Here is a 9,519-nt window from a genome sequence, read left to right as displayed (position 1 = left end):
TACTGTTTCGGTCGTCTGTTAATCATGTTATTTACACTGTTGTATTTCTTGATTTATTTCGTGTTTTATATCATGATGACGATTGTGAAACTGTGTGATCTGAAAGATGATCCAACAGTCTTAGAGAAGATTCTAAGCATGTCGACTTCTTCTATGTTTGTACCAAAAGTGGACATGTCCGGTATGCCGGAAAAGTTTGCCGGGCAGAATTTCAAGCGTTGGCAGCAACGCATGAAGATCTGGTTCACTACGATAGGGCTGTTGAATGTTCTGGAAATCGACTGCCCTTCGGTGTCTGATACGAACCCTGACCCTGCTGCAGTCACTGCGGCTGTAGAGTGGAAAGAAAAGGACAGTATATGTCGTGGTTGCATACTGTTGGCTTTGTCCAACACATTGTTCGATGTGTACTGTTCTTCGTCTACCACTGCTAAGGGTTTATGGGATCAACTTGACAAGAAGTACAATACCGAAGACCAAGGTCTTGAAAAGTACTCTGTTGCCAAGTTTCTGAAATATCAGATGGTAGAAGGCAAGTCGGTCACTAAGCAGGCACACGAGTTTCTGCTACTGCTCCATAGTTTGGCTGAGGCTGAAATGAAACTTCCTGAGAAGTTTCAGGTTATGACCATCGTAGAAAAATTTCCTAAGTCTTGGGTAGACTTCGGTATGTCTCTCAAGCACCGTAGAGGAAAAATTTCTCTAGATGATCTTATGGTAGCCATTGCCATTGAAGAAGAGCATAGGAGCCAGAAACAGATCGTAATGCCAACTGAACCGCCTAAGGTGAACATGATGACCGGAGCTTTTAAGGGCAAAGGACAAAAATCGAAATCTGCAATGAAAAACCAGTTTAAACCTAAGGCCAAAATCCAGAAAAAGGCAAAGAACAAACCGTGCTGGAACTGTGGGCAGGTTGGGCACTGGGCTAAGGAATGTCCTTCCAAGAAAGCCAAAGCTCATGGGACCACAGAAGGAACGCCTCAAGTCAACATGGTGACTGAGGTCGTTGGGACCAGTACTGGGTATGTTACTGTTAACCCACAAATTTATCACGTTTATGAGCCAACTGAGTGGCTGGTTGACACTGGGGCTAATGTGCACGTCTGTGCTAATCAGTCTGTCTTTGTCTCATACCAGGCTGCTGCAGGCAGATCCGTGACTATGGGCAATTCAACGGCTGCAAAGGTGTTAGGAATTGGACACGTGGATCTGAAGTTTCCTTCAGGACGAGTTCTATCTTTACACAGAGTGCACCATGTGCCTGTAGTTAGAAGGAACATTCTTAGTGGTTCATGTCTTGTTAGAGAGGGTTATGAATTTAACTTTAAATGTAATAAAGTTGTTATTTTACATTCTGGAACTTTTATTGGCAAGGGGTATTTAGATGATGGTTTATTTAAACTTCGTGTTGAACATGTTTGCAGTGATAAATTAGAAAATGATGTTTCTTTTGACTCATTGTCTAATGTTGCTTATAACATAGAATCATCTGACTTATGGCATAACAGATTAGGTCATGTGAATTTCAATTCTGTGAAACGCATGATGAACTTGAAAATGATTCCTGAGCATTCCATTGATAAAACTAAAAAATGTGAAATTTGTGTGCAAGCAAAACAATGTAGGAAACCATTCCATACGATTGTTAGAGATTCTGAAATATTGGATCTCGTGCATACAGATATCTGTGAGTTTAATGGAGTGTTAACTAGAAATCATAAAAAGTATTTTATCACTTTTATAGATGATTGCACTAAATACTGTTACGTGTATCTGCTAAAATCAAAAGATGAAGTTTTTGATAAGTTTCTTAACTTTAAGAATGAAGCAGAAACACAAACTGGTAGAAAACTTAAAAGATTGAGGTCTGATAGAGGAGGAGAATATACTTCTAATAAACTCGATGAATATTGCAAATCTGTTGGAATAGTTCATGAGTTTACTGCTCCATATTCTCCTCAATCCAATGGGATTGCAGAAAGAAAGAATAGAACCCTAACTGACATGATAAATACTCTACTTGGGAGTTCTGGATTACCTACCTATATGTGGGGGGATGCTCTGAATACGGCTTGCCATATTCTGAATAGAGTACCTCAGAAGCATAAGGATAGTAGCCCTTTCGAACTCTGGAGAAATAGGAAAGCTAGCTTAAAATACCTTAAAGTGTGGGGGTGCCTTGCTAAGGTACTTGTCCCAGAGCACAATAGGAAGAAGCTGGGTCCTAAAACAGTAGATGCTGTCTTTTTGGGTTATGTAGAGAACAGCTATGCCTACAAGTTCTTAGTAATTAAGTCTGAGATATCTGGCATAGATGTTAACTCTATTGTAGAGCTTCGAGAAGCTACATTCTTTGAGGATGTATTTCCCATGAAAGTTGATGTACCTTAGAATCTGTCTTCTGTAGATATACCTTCAACTTCTGGTTCCATTCCCGAACATGTGGAAAGGATGACAGATGTGGGGGTAGAACCATCTTGTTCCCATCCTAGACCCGATGAGTCTGAGGAAGTGGTTAAACCTAGAAGGAGCAAGAGACCAAGGATTTGGGAAGTGACTTTATCACTTACCTTATCGAAGATGATCCTCTCACTTTCCGAGATGCAATGGCTTCACCTGAAGCAAAGCATTGGAAAGACACCATCAAGAGTGAAATGGATTCCATTATCTCTAATGGTACTTGGGAACTGGTTGACCTCCCTCGTGGTAGTTCCACAATTGGGTGCAAATGGATCTTTAAGAAGAAGTTGAAACCAGATGGATCCATTGACAAGTACAAGGCGAGACTGGTTGCCAAGGGGTTCAAACAAAAGGAGGGAATAGACTATTTTGATACCTATTCTCCGGTTACCCGGATGACCACTATTAGAGTGCTTATTGCACTGGCTTCCATTTATGATCTCTCGGTCCATCAAATGGACGTGAAGACCGCTTTCTTGCATGGCGATCTTGAAGAAGAGATCTATATGGATCAACCTGAGGGTTATGTGGCTCCTGGTAATGAAGATAAAGTTTGTAGACTTGTTAAGTCATTATATGGACTAAAACAAGCCCCTAAACAATGGCATGAGAAGTTTGATAATATTATATTATCATTTGGCTTTGTTGTCAATGAATCTGATAAGTGTGTTTATTGTAAAGTTAAAAGTGATGGTTGTATTATTTTATGCCTGTATGTAGATGATATTCTACTGTTTGGTTCCAATATAGGAATTGTTAATGAGACAAAGTCGTTTCTTAGTAGTAAGTTTGATATGAAGGATATGGGTGTTGCAAGCGTGATCTTAGGCTTAAAGCTGACTCGTTCAGCCGAAAGGTTAACCATTTCACAATCTCACTTTGTCGAGAAAGTACTTGTGAAATTTGGTTATAACCAAGGGAGATCTGTAGCAACTCCATATGACCCTTCTATCCCTCTTCATAAGAATACGACTGGTGTTCCTGTGTCTCAATTGAGGTATTCTCAGATTATTGGAAGTTTGATGTATCTTGCAAATTGCACGAGACCGGATATTTCGTTCTCTGTGACAAAATTAAGTAGATACACAAGTTGTCCAAATCGCACTCATTGGAAGGCATTGGACAGGGTACTTAGATACCTGAAAGGAACTATTTCCTTGAGTTTGCATTACAAGAGATTCCCTGCAGTTCTTGAGGGATATAATGATGCAAGCTGGATAGCCATGAACTCTGGCAGTTATGGCGTGACAGGGTATGTATTTACCTTGGGTGGCGGCGCAGTCGCCTGGAGATCAGTAAAGCAGACCATCTTGTCTCGGTCTACTTTTGAGGCTGAACTTTGTGCTTTAGATGTCACTGGATTGGAAGCTGAATGGTTAAAGGGACTTCTTGAAGAACTTCCTTTAATGTGCAAGCCAATTCCTACGATATCTGTGCATTGTGACAATATGGCCACAATTGCAAAGATTAAAAGCACAAAATATAACCAAAAGCAGAGGAGACACATCCAAGTCAGGATAAAATCTGTAAGGGAACTAGTGTCCCAATTAGTGGTTGCTGTGGACTATGTTGGATCCAAAGAAAACACAGCTGACCCATTAACGAAAGAACTAGATAAGTCTTTAGTCCTAAAATCCAGAGAGGAGATGGGACTGAAACCCATCAGTAGTTCATCTACAGTAGCAACCCAACCTATCTGAGTGGAGATCCCACAAAGTAGGTTCAATGTGGTAATAACAAGCTGTAGGGTGAACTGGATAGCACCTTATTAAAGATGATACTTTGTATCTGTGTCTGTTCCCCTGTTTACTCTGGAAAGGTGCTGTAGCTGCAAGTTAAGGAAGAGTTAAAACTCTGAATGGGTTCAAAGCCTTCTAGGCGAGATGTTAGCAGTGCATCTTTGGAGAAGCCTACCTATGTGAGTGTGACTGTGTGGCCGCAGTTCAAGGAATTGGGTTATTCCTGAAGTCACTCATGAAACAGGATTCGGGCGCATGGCCATTAACGCGCCGCCCCTAAAGATTACAACCAGAACCTTTATCATGTTGTTGCTGATGGACACTCCTACACCAAGGGTTCAAGTTCAAGACTTCAGTTCACTTCGTTCCTGTGGGGGTAAAAGTTAGTCAACTAAGGTAGTGGTTCAAACCGGAAGGTACCATTGCTGAAAGCATGATATGTCCTGTTGCAGATTGTCTCATCTTGCATCTTGGTTTCCTCCCATTTCATTCTTTGAATTTGTGGGGGAATGTTAGGTGTAAGAAGGATGGTAGAGAGAATTCAAAGGAGAAACTGGGTTGTTTTGAAAGAAGTGGTCTTGATAAGGTGGAATAGTCCCACATTGCTTGTGCTTGAGTTTTCTGTGGGATTTATAAGCCACTTGAGAACTCATACACTTGTTCTTGAGAACAATAGGGTGGGATGACCACCACACACACGCGCGCGCGCCCACCCGCCGTGCCGTGCCGTGCCGTGCCGTGCCGAGCCGAGCCGGGCCGGGCTCGGGTTCGGGTTCGGGTTCGGGTAATTGTCCCTTTAGGGCCATATCCAATCAAGACAAGTATCTTTTTACCCAAAGTTTCTTTGGATTTGGATTCGGTAACGGGTTATGGGAATGGATAACGGATCACGACTCCTCGCGCTTCGGATTCCGTAACGGGTCTCGATCTTTCGAAGACCGTTAACGGATCACGTCCCCTCGGATTCCGTAACGGGCTCCTTCCACGTTTCATAACCGTTCGTGGGTTATAAAAGCGTGGTCAGGGGTGGGGTTACGGAGAGACTGAGACAGACGATTTCTGAAGAAGCATTCTGCGATTTCCCATCTCTCTCTCTTTTTCCTGTGAGTTATCCCGAAAGGGGTTGTTCTGCAACTGTGGTTCGAAGAGGCTGTTTTCGAAGGACGATCCGCCGGAGTGCACCGTTCGGTTCGTCGTGGCTATTGTATCCTGGGGGAAGGACGCCGGACCCTGATCTGCACAGTATGTGGGGGCGAATCTTCTCTAAGGGGAGTACTTTCGTACGCCTTAGCCTGCTGCATATTCTAAACATGTGCATGTTGTTTTCTTTATGTTCTGTGCCTGTGTTTGTTTATATGCTTACGTCTGGATTTTGGTCTGATGCGGAAAATGCCATGCTTGCTCCCTGTTACTGTTTCGGTCGTCTGTTAATCATGTTATTTACACTGTTGTATTTCTTGATTTATTTCGTGTTTTATATCATGATGACGATTGTAAAACTGTGTGATCTGAAAGATGATCCAACAGGCTACACGTTTGACGTTGGCTCTTCGGTGATGTTTGGTTTCAGCGATAAGGTATAATTCAATTCCCGCCCTTTTTCTTCTTAATTTCAACTTTTGGTAAATTCTTTTGTAACACTGAAATCGTCGAACGAAGAATTTCTCATCTGTAACACATAGTTTAACTAGATTTCTGTGGTTCAAGTTGAACTATTAGTGAATTCCGGTCAATTTTGCTCATTTCTTAGCTGCTGTTATCTGATCCAACTTCATCTTAGGTTTTGTCAATGGATGTTTCGCTTCAATTGTCTCTACGTTCGTTAATAATTTGTCAACTGTTACTGCCCGTTAGCGAAATTTCGCTTTTTTTTTAATTCTAAAGAAAATCAGTCAGAAATTCAATTTTGAGTGAGTTAACGTACTAGTTGAGACGTTACATGGATTTTTGATTGATTATTGCTCGTTTGTACCATAATCACCAATATCGGTCTCTGCAACATTTCGGTGAGTTTCTTGGAGAATTAAGAAAAAGTATATTTTCTTGGGAAAAGGTGGGAAAAGTCTTGAGGTTGTTTAATAAATAAACGATAAGATTGAAAACACATTTCTCGGAAAATATCAGTCTTTTAAAATCGATTTCTTGATACTGCAAATTTTCTATTTTTTCTTATTTTTTTATGAATCTTTAAGAACGAGATATTTTTTCGAACTATTGCCATATTTGGTCACTATGGTTTTTGCGTACCCAATTGTTTTCATTTATACAAACGGAACATGTTGCGTAGAACTAGCTTGAAGCGATGAGTATCATGCGAGCTCTTGAGTGTTTTGTGTATCTCAACTGTTGGAAAGATGGGGTGAAGCGAAAATTTACCTGTACAAGTGGAGATAATTTCCCTCAGTCTGCATTTAGGTCTATGCAGTGTAGCTTTTACCTTCATTTTCTATTCAAATCCATAAATTTTAGGTGACTGGTTGACTACTTTCGCAACTGTTTTCCAAGTCTTAGTGTCAGGATGAATCATGAAACTGTTGCATTGAAGTTGCCAGTCCATATTGATGGACGTGTATGTAAAGGCGCATCAATGAGAAATTTGGGTCTGAATTTTTTGCCATCTCCTTTTTTAAAGACAGCCATACAGTGCTTACAGAGCTGCTATTAGATTTAGAGATGGCCTACACTCTGATTTTCTTTTATCCATTGCATTCTTATGTTCTTGTACCTCTAGTGAAAAAGTCCTCATTCTTCCAAATCATAGATTTTTTTGTCAGGATTGATGGCTGGATGCTGTAGCTTTTGCTCACCAATAGTTGCTTTTCTAACTGTTCATTGTAAAAAATATTCATGGCCACAGGGAAACCTAAATCTAATTACCCAAGCACTGGCAGCTGTTGGGTGCAAAATGCAGGTAATACCAGATCTGACCACTGTGCATTTTCATTTGCCAGATGGTCTCTCGGTTCGTGTACATAGAGACTTTGCTGACTTTATTGCAGAACTCACAAATAATTTTCCTCATGAAAAAGAAGGGATCAACAAATTTTATGGTGTCCCACATCAATTTTTAACACTATTTTGATTGTACCAGGGTCTTTCACCAAAAGATTATGAAGCAAAAAAGGAGGTTGTAGGAGACAAAATTATTGGCCGACTTGAAAATAAATTGTTTCCTGGCCTAAAGCAGTCTAGTCTTTAAAGAGGTAATGTTTGTTGTCTCCTATATTGGCCTTTTGGTTATGGTTAATAGGTTACATGAACCACTTAGCTATCTCTTTGTTTTGTTTTCAAAAGTGTTGAGGATTCTAAGCAGCCGTTATCAAATTGAGTGTACACAAAAAGTGGCTCAATGCACTGTATTTGAGGCACATGCTGACTTCAAGATAGCTGTGGCAAACCCAAGCATTATTATCACGTTGGATGTATTCATATTTATGTTTGTGTATGATATCAATGACATGCATGGCAGATTGTCCCACCAAAAATGCGTAGGCGGTATCTGGCTCGCGATGATGGTACCTATGGTCCAATGCCTCGTAAGATACCTAAAGGGCTTCTAGGAATGCCTTTCAATACAACAGTAAGATCGGTCATCTTAGACAATAAAACATGACGTTGCTAAGCATTAGTGCAACTTATGCTCCTTTAAAACTCTTGGTTCTTATAGGCTGTACAAGGGCTATACTGTGTTGGAGATAGCTGCTTTCCTGGACAAGGGGTTATATCTGTATCCTTTTCAGGGGTGATGTGTGCACACCGAGTAGCTGCTGATATTGGTATGTGTCTAGAAATCTTATTATGTTACATCATCATGATTAGAGATTTTCTTATGTCATAATCAATTTAGTTTACTTGGTTCCCCTGCTCAATAGTAGAATATCTCCCCTGCTCAATAGTAGAATATCTGACAAGATCAAAAGATCAGTAATTTAAGTAGAGTGGTGCTTCCCATAGCATAATGCTTTTATCTGAGGGCAAAATCCAAGGAAGGCAAGAGAGAGAGAGAGAGAGCATAGCAGAAAATTTAAACTTGACACCGAATATGCCCGTTACGGTTGTTTTCTTTTTCAGGACTTGAAAAAATATCCCCAGTGCTAGATGCAGCCCTTCTTCGTACACTTGGATGGTTAAGGACATTTGCTTGATATTGCTGGATTGATTGTATACAGTAAATATGGTATCGGTGGCTTGATGATAAAGGCCTCGGATGGGTGAGGTGTGTGTCTCAAAGAGAATAAATGTTTTCGCTTTCATAATCATGGTCGTGAAATATGTATAGTCAAACTTGGCAATAAATTTAATGATAATCATTTCTTGGCTAACAAAGATGTGATTATTTTAGTAAATTGCATTAGCTTTGTTGGTTGTGAAGATAAATGCATTTGGATGGTTGGAAATAAAATGTATATAAAGTAACATAGTTTCAATTTTAAAGGTGGGGAGAATCTTGGAAGTCTGTCGATCAATATCATCCGACTTAATTGGATCTAGCTTCTCGTTTAGATCTTATCAGCATTTGGTTTTTGAAAAGCTTCTTGAAATTCATGTTTTGCAGTTATATCTTGTGAACAATTCATTGTATTCTATGAAGTAGCTTCTTTTGAGGAAGACCAATGTAAGTTGATATTTTCATTGATGAACTGGTAAGGGTTTTGTTATCATCGCAAAAATTTTCCCCTCCCTCTGCGAAAGAGAAGAAACGATTCTGTGAGTCAAACTCGACTGAAGTTTTGAAAATTGGTTTTTTAAAAAATAACTCGCCTCCATTTTTTAAAATTTGCGAGAAAATTTCGTTGAATGAGATCCGCCTGTCGGTACGAGGTTCAACCGTTCCTGGCACCTTTACCAGGGGTAATTGAACCAAGGATCAAAAGTGTGATTTAACTAAGTTCAAATATCTGAATCATACTCTATTTTCCTAAAGTACACAGAGAATCAGGCATGTGCTATGAAGTTTTGAAAAGATGTACATTTTGAGAAATATGATGTTTGCTTCTCATATTGAAATGCGCTTGGAAAAGAAATTTTTGGGAAAAACATGAATTTCATTGAAAAATAACTTTTAAAGGGAAAATTGATTTTCAAGAAAATTTGAACTTTGAGAAAATCGATTTTTGAGATTTGAACTGCTTTTTCTGGGAAAATCAATTTCTAAAGAGGATTTGAAAATTCTGGGAAAACCAGTTTCAGAGATAATTTAGAGATTTTGAGAAAATCGATTTCTAAAAACCTTGGATTTTAAAATTGGAAGATATTGGAACACTGAAAAATCATGATTTGAACTTTGGGAAATTCTTGAAATATCATTTGAAAACTC

General features: G+C 39.6%; 1 long non-coding RNA gene and 1 pseudogene across 2 annotated transcripts; both read left to right on the top strand.

Moving 5' to 3' along the window:
- The first annotated feature begins 788 nt into the window (after nt 1–788).
- Nucleotides 789–1,404, top strand: LOC149830727 (uncharacterized). Its single transcript, XR_016433698.1, has 2 exons — nt 789–1,025; nt 1,141–1,404. It is a non-coding gene; the product is annotated as an uncharacterized LOC149830727 (long non-coding RNA).
- A 5,316-nt stretch (nt 1,405–6,720) lies between these two features.
- LOC149830726 (prolycopene isomerase 1, chloroplastic-like) lies at nt 6,721–8,539 on the top strand (annotated as a pseudogene). The gene is made up of 6 exons (XR_016433550.1): nt 6,721–6,771; nt 7,060–7,113; nt 7,294–7,405; nt 7,672–7,782; nt 7,870–7,978; nt 8,274–8,539. The product of XR_016433550.1 is annotated as a prolycopene isomerase 1, chloroplastic-like (transcript).
- Nucleotides 8,540–9,519: the final 980 nt, after the last annotated feature.

This window comes from Nuphar pumila, chromosome 8 (assembly GCF_984573655.1).
Source record: "Nuphar pumila chromosome 8, dmNupPumi1.hap1.1, whole genome shotgun sequence".
NCBI classification, from domain to species: domain Eukaryota; kingdom Viridiplantae; phylum Streptophyta; class Magnoliopsida; order Nymphaeales; family Nymphaeaceae; genus Nuphar; species Nuphar pumila.
Note: the sequence above shows the minus strand (reverse complement) of the source record. Positions and strands in the feature narration are given on the sequence as shown.